This window comes from Vespa velutina, chromosome 7 (genome assembly GCF_912470025.1).
Source record: "Vespa velutina chromosome 7, iVesVel2.1, whole genome shotgun sequence".
NCBI classification, from domain to species: Eukaryota; Metazoa; Arthropoda; class Insecta; order Hymenoptera; family Vespidae; genus Vespa; species Vespa velutina.
The window spans coordinates 6,284,708-6,297,587 of record NC_062194.1 but is presented as its reverse complement, the minus strand read 5'-3'; the positions used below and the strand labels follow the sequence as shown (position 1 = coordinate 6,297,587).

At 34.4% G+C, this 12,880-nt stretch overlaps 1 protein-coding gene across 5 annotated transcripts in view; it reads right to left on the bottom strand.

The window, feature by feature from the left end:
* Positions 1 to 12,880, bottom strand: part of LOC124950683 (neo-calmodulin-like) — a 97,686-nt gene that overhangs the window by 54,104 nt on the left and 30,702 nt on the right. Inside the window, exon 1 of one of the 5 annotated variants that reach the window (XM_047497757.1) lies at positions 10,429 to 10,527. The exons of 3 other annotated variants lie outside the window; for them this stretch is intronic. The gene's annotated coding sequence lies outside the window, so the exon portion shown is untranslated. Of the gene's footprint in view, positions 1 to 10,428; positions 10,528 to 12,880 lie in introns of those variants that run through there. One more of the 5 variants, XM_047497759.1, reaches the window with a different exon arrangement.

Here is a 12,880-nt window from a genome sequence, read left to right as displayed (position 1 = left end):
ACAACATGGCTAGGATTACAATACACATTCCCTCTACATATATACGTATATATATATATATGTATATATATATATATATATATACCTATGTACGTACGCATACACATCATACGAAACATTTACTGTTAAGCTTGATTATTACTCGGTTCGAGATTTAAATCCACGAAAATAAGAGCGCATTATAAAACATAGTCGATTAGTGTCGAGTTATTCAAATTGATACGTCATTGAAACTAGCGTATACGTGACCGATAATACTCTTTTTTATGTGGATTTTCCCTCTCGAAAATTTTTCTCACCGATAAAATATAAAAATATTATACGTTATGTAAGTGTGTACGAAAAGGCAGACAGAGAAGGAGAGTTTGAGAGAAGAAAGAAAGAAAGAAAGAAAGAAAGAAAGTAAGAAAGAGAAAAAAAGGAAAAAAAGAAAATGAAGAAAGAAAAAAAGAAAATGAAGAAAGAAAAAGAAAGACTTGAATGTTAAACCGTTACGTTGGGAAACTTTTCACCGGCATGGTTGGCGAGCTTTACGTTGCCGACTAAACTACCACCGGAACTTCGTTCACTGTGAATATAAAAGCATTAGGCGAATTAATGGCCGCGAAACGACGTTGGCGAAGGTTGGGGAGAGGGGGGGAGGGACAGGGTTGTGGGGGTGAATAGCGAGAGTACCGAGGGTAACCAGACCACTCTTTTCCCCGTCGTGATCGATACACGTCGTATTAACCGTTAACCGTATCGCAGTTTTATCGAGCATCGTCGCGTTACTTTTCCGTCGAGCGTTTTTCTTGCGTTTACACGTGTCACTATGATTCGGCCAAATAAATATCTCTCGTTTATTCGACCGTTTATTTTTCGCCGGATTCTATAATATTTGATCTTTCTTTCTTTTCTTTTTTTTTTTTATTTCTTTTTTCTTTCTTTCTATTTTTTTTTTTTTATCTCTAATTAACGAATTTTATCGTTTTTTTTTCTTTTTTTTTTTTTTTTTTTTTTTTTTCCTTTTTTTTCTCACTCTATATTTTTCAATAGTATCACGAAGAAGGATTATAATCGAAGTAACAAAAATTCACACCAATTTCGTCGTAAATATCAAAGGATAAAAATGTTAGGTAACGATATTAATTAACTCGTTTCTATAATGATTCCATCATTGTTCCGGATTAAAAATGTTCGATCGAACAAGGAAGAAGTTCGAGGCGTGTCGCACGATGACGACGCAACGATTGCGCGACGGGAGGACTTTCCCTCAAGCAAAAAGTAAACACACACGGCTCGAGTGACGCTTTTACGAAGCGTACATTAAAAAGAATAGTGTCACGATATAGTACGGCATAGGTTAGAACGTCTGATGTATCGTGCCAATAAATCGAGAGAGCCTACCTGTCAAAACTTGTTACATAAGGGTTAATCTCCAAATTGATCGTTCTCATTATTTTTCCCCCTTTTTTTATTTTTTTTTTTTTTTTTTTTGTATATTTTCATTTTCTTTATTTTTTTATTTTCTTTTTTTTCCTTTCCTTCTCTTCTCTTTTCCTTCTGTGCTTATTTATTTTTGCTTTGTCCTTTTTCTTTCCTTTTTTTTCTAGTTCCTTTTTTCTCGTTGCAACGTTCATCCAAAGATCTACGTAAAAAACCAATAGGGAGGGGGAGGAGGATCGGTCCTGCCTGTACGTCTCGTCGATGAACAAATTGATATTAACGAGAGGACGCCACGGAAAAACAATTTACGAGACGATAACGTAATGACGAGTAATTTATAGGGCTACTTGGTGAGAATAGGTCGAGGAAAGTGGTTTGCAGTGATGGGATTGGATCCACGCCAGGTCTGTTGCTGATACGAGGACATGGAAATCCCGTGAGGTATATCATTCGTTACTACGAATTACATGCACTAATCGATGAACAACCTATCCTTTCATTTCTCTTTCACTAAACAATGTTATGTGTTGATATAACAATGTATGGTGTGAATATAAATATGTACATATATGTCAAAAACTCTTTTCTCTGATAATCGCCGATAGCATTTCAATGTTTTACTAGATAGCTTTTTCTATCACGCGTTTATATTTCCTTACGAATAATTCAACATTTTCTCTTCTATCTTCTAATTGTATGGTTCTATCGAATACAAGGTAGAACTATAGTTTGGTTAAGTCGAAACGATCGATAAATCGGTCAAGTCTTATACATTATTTTTATAATGACTTTAAGTATATGTGATATAAACGATAAAATACTACGAATATTTCTTAAAAGAAAAAAAGAAAAGAAAAGAAAAAACACAAAAAAAGACAAAAAATAGAAATTTTTAATAAATACTTTTATGGTCGATAATTAATAAATACGATTATGGTTAAGTTTAACGAATTCTGTATTCCTATATATTTTGTATTTGTATTATATATATATATATATAATACAAATATAATATATATATATATATATACAATTGATCTATTATTCTCTCTTTAAAAAAAACAACCTTGACTTGTAACGATCGTACGGAAACATTCCAAATATATCTGAAAAAAAAAAAAACGAGAAACAGAAAAAAATATATCTTCCTTCGAAGACGATCGATTTATTAAAGAAATTGTCAATAATTAATTATAAATGAATCGATATGTTTTCATCCTTGAAAGGAACATTTTCTACATATATTCTACATTGTATCGTAGCAAAATAAAAAAAAAAAAAAAAGAAACGAGTTACAACAACAAATCGTTCAGTTCATTGGTTACATAGATTCTAAACGAAGGTCAAGGAAACTAAGAAGAAAGAAAAAGAGAGGAGAAAAAAACCAACAAATGAGATCGCTCTTCAGCGAGAGGCAGAACTATCGGGTGCACACACTCTGAGGGAAAAGAACGAAAGAAAGAAAGAAAGAAAGAAAGAAAGAAAGCTAGAAAGAAGAAAAGAAATGAAAAAAAAAAAAAAGAAAAGAAAAGAAGAAATGAGAGAAGAGAACGTAGCGTACGATGAAAAACGATTATACCATTAATCGTGAAAATCCATTAACCGAAATGTCTACCGGATCTGATCCAAATAATCTAGGATTACGGAGTATCGTTGTGAGAAGAGCGATGATCGAAATTCGAGCTCTCTAGAAGATCCGGCTCGTCTCGGATCATCATCCTTATTGAAGAAGATCTTTTTGAAAGATCTCGTCGCGAAAAAGAATCTCCTACTTCCGAGTAGTAAAGATGTATTGTAAACTTCGAAACTTCTTTTTATTTGATAAAGATACACACATGCACGTAAGTACGTAGATGTACAAAATTCTTTCTCTAGATACATAAGCGCGTGCACCATCCATTTGTTTGTCCATTCTTCTCACCGAACGTACGCATACACGTAGAGTGCCTATTTTCTATCTCTATCTCTATTTCTCTCTCTCTCTCTCTCTCCCTCTCTTTCTCTCGCTTGTGCACCGGGTGTCCCGGGTTCATGCCCTACTTACGTTATCGAACTGTAGGAGGGCAGGGCACCCTGCACAACGTATCTCTCATTGATTGTTTATCCGTGTACCCTGCCGAATCTTGCATTCAGCATATATATATATATATATATATATATATGTGTGCGTGTGTGTGTATGTGTGTGTGTAAAAGATAAAATAGAATAGAGAAAGAGAAGCTTTTGAGATAGAAAAAGTGAAAGAAAAAAAAAAAAAAAAAAGAAATAAGAAAAGAAAAACGTATTCAATGAGAGAAAAATGTATAACTCCCAATTCATATTTTCTTTCTCATTGAAAAATAAGAAGCTTTAGAAGTATCATACAATAGTTTTCAGTAACAAGTTATGAAGCTACCTGTGCTCTATACTGGGCAATAATCCAAAAGGATCATTCGGACGGAAACGTTGCGGTTCCGAGATGACCACGAACAATGTCGCCGATCTATCGGTATTAATTCGATTTCAGAATCTTCTTCCGTTCCGGAAAAAGACTGGTTTCGTTATGACAAATTTGTTCGCGCTTAAATACCTAGGATATTTCGAAATAAGAAAATATATATATCTATGTATGCATGTACGTATGTATCTTATTATTAAACTTTATATATATATATATATATATACGAATATTGCTCCTTGAGAATTTATTAAGGACGATTAATCTTTCGATATAAAAAAAAGTTAATCGCATTAGTTCGAGAAACGATTTCGTTTTAAAAATCGTATAAGGGCTTCCGATCATAAGGAAGTTCTATTTAAACATCATTTTCGATTTCATATTAAGGAAGGTGTAACGTTGTAAGAAGAAATAAAAAAAGAAGAAGAAGAAAAAGAAAAATGAGAAGAATGGTAGAGAAGGGAATAGAAACGACAGGGAGATGGATGACGGAAGAGCCAGCCACCATTGTCCGGAAGTGTTGTTCGAATACATCAACCCCTTCCCAAAACCGTTTAAATCGGATCCGACGGGGTTCGGCCACATCTTCGGAAATCCTACAACTCTAGTACCATATCCCTTTTGCTGCTCTTTCTATCGAGTCGACAGTAGTCGTACCATACGCATTGACAACTTTTATATATATATATATATATATATATATATATATATATATATATATATATATATATATATACGAATTTCTGACGAGCTATTCGAATAAATTCTTCGAAGTAATAAATATGTCGATTGAAAGTCACTAAAGTTGTCTCACTGAAAATGTTCTACGATAAATTCGAATGAACAAAGTTATAATGACAAATAAACATTTATGTATATTGAAGTTATACGATTTTTTTTTCAAATAAATCTCAAAGAAACTATCTTTTTAAATCCCGGCCATCCCTCTCTCATTCTCTCTCTTTTTCTTTTCTATCTCTTTACCATCATCTCATGATTTTCTTCACGAAGATCGTTTTACGATAGTTAACGACAAAGAAACTTTATCCTATGTATGAGAAACACAAAAAAAGATGAAATATATGTGAGTTAATTCAAAGAGCATACATCCAAGGACGCATTAACCGGATCGAGAGTTCCCATTTTGAAAGTCCGACAAGTCCTTGAAGTGAACTGTTTACAAGAATACAAGATACGAAGTAAAAGTTTATTTGATATTTATCGTCATGTTCTTTTTCTTCTTTTTTTTTTTCTTTCTTTTTTTTTTTTTCTTTTTTTCTTTTTTTCCTATAGAAACGAAATATACATCTCGTATATCGAAGATTCAATGCATTTTCTTCTATCGTTTTTGCATCGACGATTCGTAGAAAGAATCCTAAGGGAAAAATAGAGTATCGAAAGAAGTCGTTAAATTATCACATCGGCACTCGGCAAAACGATCGAGATCTGGTCGTATCCAGTTTCTCAGAATATTTCCATTCGTATAAAATTCGAGTTCTACGTTTGAGGACGCGCCGCCATTGGTCCGCGTATGCATTTATGTAAATCACAGAGAGTCTTTTAGAAAATGCTAATTCCGTTACGTGCGATCTCGTAATTTCTTTCAAAAACATTCTCTTCTTACCTATGTAAAAATGATAAGTATTTTATCGTACGTGTAACTAACTAGCTTAAGTATGTATAACTATACATTATATTAACTCAACTATTACATTTTCTAACGATAACGAGTCATTTCCTGCATGCAATAGTTCTTTACGAAAGTACGTGAGATTAGAAAGATGTCGTTCATGGGCTAATCTTTAAGCATATCGATATACGTTAACGCGATAAACGAGAGTTAACATTTTCGAATCGAAAGTTAAAGGAACTCTCGAATGAGTTTATCGTTAAACGCCGAGACGAATGGACGACCGTAAAGATCAGGGAAGTACGTATAAAAAAAAAAAAAAAAAAAAAAAAAAAAAAGAAAAAGGGGAAAAAGAAAAGAAAAGAAAAGAAAAAAAAAAACGTAAGAAAGAAAATAGAAAAGAATTAATATTCGAGAACACGCGAACTTGACACACGTAGAGGCATGCATGCACGAGTTTTAAGAGCGTTATCTCGCGTGCTCCGACAAGGTCGAGAACCTCCAAGAGCGATCGATGCTTATGATACAGTGTGTTTTCGACACGTATGTTTGATGATAGTAGCCACTGAATAATTGAAGTGCGACTTCAGGGGGTTGCTAATATCGCGCGAACGTCATGTTTCAAGCCTGTTACCTAACCCTCTGACTAACATAAGTCTAACCGGTACTAAACTTATGAATAATAAGTAATAAGAGAATAGAACCGAAGGCTGTATTTATGTAAGTTGACATATCCAAAGATAAGAAGTATTTAGCTTCAACTATTCCGTTATATATCCATAAAGTGTCTTAACACATCGTTTTCATTTATCGTCGTTACAATAAAAACGATCGTTAATGCGTCTTCTTTTTCTTCTTCTTCTTCTTTCCCCCTCTTCCCCTTCTCACTTCATTCCTTCACAATTATACCAACGAACGAAGTAACATTTTTTTTCGAGGATACGAGATGATATCTCTTGAAGTCCATCGATAAACTTATATAACGGATATATATTTATTTACGTATACGTTGTTTCTTAATTCCATTAAAATATTTGACGAAAGAAATAAAATAACACGAAGAATTATTTGCAAATTGGACGACGAGGAGATATCTTTTTTTTTTTTTTTTTTTTTTTTTCTTTTGAAATATCAATATTATCATTTTATTAAACGATGAATTAAAGACAGAACGAAATCGTTCGTTCGGTTTAATTCCCTCGATGCGATTCGTAACACACGTTGGTACACGTTTCAAGGATTCAATAGCGTGCGAATGACGATCGGCATTTTTCGATGCACGAAAATGGAACGATTCGGTGTAGACGACGACATTTCCCGGTGGGAATAAATTTGCACGAAACGCCGTTAATTAGAATTCGTTATTTGCACAATCGAACGCGCACGCTCGAAATCGATTAGAATTTTCAGTACAACGCGCCCATTTCTCATGGATTAATCGAATTTCATGTCGATCGTGTATAACGAATAACTCGATAGACAGAGCGAAAGACAGCGTGAGAACGAGACAGAGAAAGAGAGAGAAAGAGAGAGAGAGAGTGAAAGAAAGAGAGAGAAAGAAATAGTAAAATACATAATGATAATACAATTTGAAAAATGATTAATACGATTCGTAATCGATACTCGAGAAGATTATTGGATTAAACGAACGGCTCTAACAATTTTCTATACCAAAATAAAAACATATTTTTACGATTATTATTCTAATGTACTACTAATGAATACAACGATCGGTTTACATTAATAATCTAAATCGATGGATTAACTTAGTACGTTCGTTTTCGAGAATGTATGTACATATATGTTAACAGTTTGTAACTCTTAAACGGGGACACGTAGACGGATTATTTCGATTATTCGCATCAATGGACATTGCTTTTCCGGTTGATACCACCAGCAAAAATCATCCGGATCGTTCGATGATCATCGTAAAGGGGATAAAGGAAAGAAAAAAAAAAAAAAATAAAAAAAAAAAAAAAAAGAGAGAGAGAGAAAGAAAAAGAAGAAAGAAAGAAGAAAAAAAGAGAAATACAAAATATTAATCAAATTCTATAGAATCTGTAAATTTAATCGAGTCAATCGCTCGTTTTGTTTTAATAAAGGATTAAAGAAGATTTGAAAAATAATGATTTCAGATTATTGGAAATCTTCCTATTCATTGTGTAACATAATTACGCGATAACCATATGCGGCTTGGTCAACGTGAATCGGTGAACTCGATCAAGATTTATCAAGGCAACTATGGCAGATAATTTGATTTTCGATCGTGGGATCGGTCGTACGTGCATATGTGCGTGCTTCGTCGTACACGCGCACGAGAATGCACGCACGCACAAACATGCACGTACACACATACACACACACGCACGCATACACACACACATTGCCTTGGGAACACACTATTGCCTGCTTGATGCTCACCTCGATGTCCCCTCTCTGCTCGTGATTTTCAACGTAATTCATTCGACGCGGTATACACGTTATAGATAGATAAGTAATACTTGTATAACGTCGATATACTAACGAATCTATTCGTTTCGATCGATTAACGGAACCAAAACGTTGCGGCTTTTGTCTGCTAAAATAATCGGCGATATTGAACGATGAATTGAATAAAGTCTCGATAATCATTTGTATCATCTATTATGAGACAGTCTCTGACTTTAAACATTTATTATTACTTTGCCATTAGTATTATTCCCCTTGATATTATATATTATTATGTTGGATAATTTTTTCTTTTTCTTTCTTTCTTTTTTTTTTTCAAATTTTCATTCAACCTCTTTGTCCTGATTTATTTCATTTATCCCTAATTTTTATTCGAAACGATAACTCTTTTTATAGACTTTTTCATTCAATTTTCTTTCATCTCTTTTTTCTTTTTTTTTTTTCTTCTTCTCATTTCGACATCTCGATTCGTTCGAATTGAATAGAATCGAAAAGAACAACAATCGTATTTCGTGAAAGCCAATAAACCATTTTACTATATTAACCTGCGATAAAAAGTAGATAATTCGTACCGTAGTAAAAAGTTACCAGGACGTATTTCCTCGATGCTATGAACACTAGACAGCGTGATATCGATATTGGCGTTCACGAAGCACGTGGTTCGTTCTTGTCGACTGTCTCCGAAGGAGGAAATGTCCGACCTTGCACAAGATATCGAATGTGCGTCGAGTCTGCACTTTGTATCGATCGTTTTCGATCGTAGACACATTCGAAAGACATTTTCGAGTAAGTAGATATGTATTTTTAAAGGATCGTCTTTCCAAAGATTTTCCACACGTTTCTCGTCGATCAGATTGGATCAATATTAAATCAAAGTTATATCATTCGTAAAAACGATACTTTTTTTCTTTCTCTACTTTAATAATTTTTAATTAATCGATTATACCACGGTAAGTTTATAAAGAAAACGTACCGTGATTAATCAAACGATACAAATGATAAGAATGAATTAATATTATCGCATGTTCGAAATACGAACAAGCATCAAACGTTATTCCTTAATGAGGCATTTGCGTTGACTCTTATCGTGACAGGTTTTCTTGTTCTATCGAAAGGATCGATTCGATATCTTTTATCTTTCCTTGATTTATGAACCTATAATTAGAACCGTGCTCCGAACGGCCTCGGACACGTATCAACTCGGCACGTATAAAAAGATGCTCGCAAAACAACGATTTATCTTTGATATCGCATCTCCTTTGTTTATTTACTAAACATCAACAAAAACCAAACGATTATATATCGGTTTATATATTGTATTTAACAATGACGAACGAGAAACTAACGGGGGAGGAGGCGAGGGGGGGGGGGGTCGAGGAAGAAAATGAATGAGGGGAACGAATAAAAGGGGAAAGAAAACAGGCCTCTTCCACGTGTCTTTAAATAATTGATAAATCTCGTTTGTTTTAGACGTATGTATTAAAATTTGAAATTTGTTCATTGATAGTCCCGACAAAGAAGAACCGTCATCGTCATCGAACAGATCGCACGACAACGAGATTATCTTTGACCAATCGAAATTCCTTATCAATTTACTTTCTCGTATAATCCTTGTTTTTTTTTTTTTTCTTTTTTTTTTTCGTTCATTCACGCACGAAACAAGATTATTTTATTCAACGCGTGATTCACGTAACGGAACTTAACCACAGAGCGAGCCATCGAACTCTTGACATCGAGAAATATCACGTAGAATGCGAAACACGTTGAATCATGCAGAAGATATTCATTTCGATTTCTATACCACAAGATACTGACCAAAAAAAAAAAATGAAGAGAGAGAGAGAGAGAGAGAGAGAGAGAGACAAAGACGAAAGATTCCAGAGAAAATAAAAAAGAAATTGAATACGTTTTACGTCGCAACTTAAAAGGAAATAAAACGTCGTAAGTATTTTCAAATTTTCCATATCCATCACGAGCAATCAAAACGATAACAACGACGATGACGATGACGATGACGATGACGATGACATTGACGACATTGGCAAAGACGATAAAGATGAGAAAGACGACGAGGGAGAAGAAAATTTTTTGGAAAAAAATTTGTCGTGAAAATTGTCGGAGATTCCCGGAATGAAAAGCGCCATTTTCGAGGAAATCCCTGTAAGCGACGGTGCGGCGAACAGTGCGGAGAGAGGGGTGGGCCGTCCCTGGAAAGCCGTCAACCAAATACATAGCTACTTCGGTGTATAGGTGTCTACGTAATGTGCGTGTCCCTATATACATGTGTGTATGTGTGTGTATGTATGCGTGCGTGTGTTTGTGCATATATGTATCTACTATACACCCACTGATTTTTACGAATTAACGCGTAAAATCTTATTAAACGATACGAAGTATTACGTTGAATATTTTTTGGAGAGAGGAGACTCGTGAGATAAACTCGTGCGGTCGGCTTCTAGTAAAAGGAGGAACCGCTTTCGGGACTTACGTGCTCGATGCTGGACAGATGGGCCGTGACTGACACCCCCGGTGCCGCCACGCGCCCTTCTCCGCGCCGCCCTCTTTACCACCCTTCGCGATTGATATGCTACGGCGCAGGTCCGCAATCGGAGTCTTCTCTCTCTCTCTCTCTCTCTCTCTCTTTCTCTCTTTCTATCGTTCTCTCATTCTCTCTATCATTCAGAGTCTACGTATGTTTGCGTAGTATATATGTATGTCTCTTTCTCTCTCTCTCTCTTTCTCTCTCTCTCTCTCTCTCTCTCTTTCTATATCTATCGTTCAATGTATATATATATATATATATATATATATATATGTCTGCATGTTATGTTTCTATATCTCTTTCTCTCTATCATACGAATGTATGTGTTTCTCTCTCCTCTCTCTCTCTCTCTCCCTCTCTCTCTCTCTCCCTCTCTCTCTCTCTCTCTCTTTCTATAGCTGAATGCCAGCCGAAAGGACATACAGCGAGCCATTCTCGTTCCTGTGTACGCGCAAGGACTTCAGGCGGCTTAGGGTGAACGTCTCTCTATTAGCTTCCCTTTCGTTTAAGGTTCGCCACTGTGAGTGAGGTCAGTGTTAGATATTCCTTCCTTGGTTTGGGTTTCTAACCCGTAACCCCATTGCGATGGGAAACTGTCACTGTGTCTCTCTCTCTCTCTCTCACTCTTTCTCATCGTATATTATGAATTATATATGTATATAATACAATGCGCTCTTGTTTTTATCTTCTAATGATATTACGAATGCGATCATCGATTCTTATAGTTTTATTTTTCTTTTTATTATTTTCCGTTTTAATGAGAATCCCAATCGAATTAATCATATTATAATATTTAATTAAAGAATGTAAGATGGTCAATTCTTTTATTGATTTTCACGAGATCATTTTTTGTTTTATTCTTTTTTCTTTTTTTTTTTTTTTTTTTTTTTTTTTTTTTTTTTTTTTTTTTTTTTTTTTATTTCTTCTTACAATGACATGATAACATTCGGACGGACTCTATAGATAAAAATATTGATAGGCAAAAAATTAGATTCATATATATATATATATACACAAGTTTTTGTTTTATTGACATAAGGAAGCGATAAAGCGTGATTCTTTACTCTTAAAACCATACTCATAGCCACAAATTGATATTTGCGGTTTCCACGTTAAACGATACTCGTGAAATTTTGCGAAGTAGTTCAGGTCCGTCACTTGTCAGCTCAGTCATTGTAGATACATTCATAGATAGATACATAAATACGTACGTATATACATATCTATGTATGTACATACAGACATTACCTGTCGACGGCTTCGATTATACGTAAATACGATCTACCTGAAACTTCTGTACATAGCGTGTTCGCTAACATGCCCGCGGATTATCAATTCGAGGAACAAATTGATTTAGCTCAGACTCATTGTGTGTAAATCATTCTTGTTTCTTGTAGTTTTTTTACTGTCACATTAATGAAAAAACAAAAAAAGAAAAACAAAAAGAAAAGAAAACAAGAAAGAGGAAGAAAAAAGAAAAGAAAAGAAAAAGGATGAAAAATCTATTATACATGATATATGTAGTATTTTTTCTTTTTTTTTTTTTCTTTTCTTTTCTTTTTTTTTTTTTTTAACATCTAATATCTCCATACCCGCATTTTATTGATTAATTTAATTATAAAAAAATCTTCGATTAAATCCATTCGAAATAATTTCGAATGAGCTACGTACGTCTGTTCGTGATTTTGTAAATTTACGAGCAGAGTCGAGGCAAGGTATCTTGCCTCGCATAACCGTTGTACCGTAAATTTAACGAACCGATAGTAATATATCTTAACGGATAAGTGGTCCTTATGTCAAATACCCTTGCGCGTATATTCATATGCATACACGCGTTTCCATGTTAATCCCTGTAATACGAAATTACTAACATTCGTCTCCAACGAAATATGTGCTCGATTCACGAAAACGATTCATTCAATCGTTTCCTACTTTATCCAAAAAGGAAAACTGTTATTAAATTCAATCGATAAATTTTATTCGTTAAATTTAATCGAAGAATTTCGATCAAACGAATTCATTCGAAATATTAATATATTTCAATAACAATAATATATTCATGATTTAAAGGAACAAAATTATCACAGGTTGTCCTTCGTTTGATAAATCGCGTCGCATTAAGCCCCACCTCCTTTGAATTATCGATTTCGGAAATTCCCTTCGAGAAGTCATCATCGGTTAGACAGACCAGTCACTCGCTTAGAACAACGCAGATACTTTATACGAATAATATACGTCGTCTGTAACGAAGGACAGTACACGTCCCTGAAAATGTAACTTCCCCCCTTACAACGTCAAGCTTCTGCAACTTTTGTTAAACTTCCTTTTACCACTATTGATAGCTGTCACTCTTAGAACGGAAATGACATATCTAAATAAATGACAGTACCGTCATAAG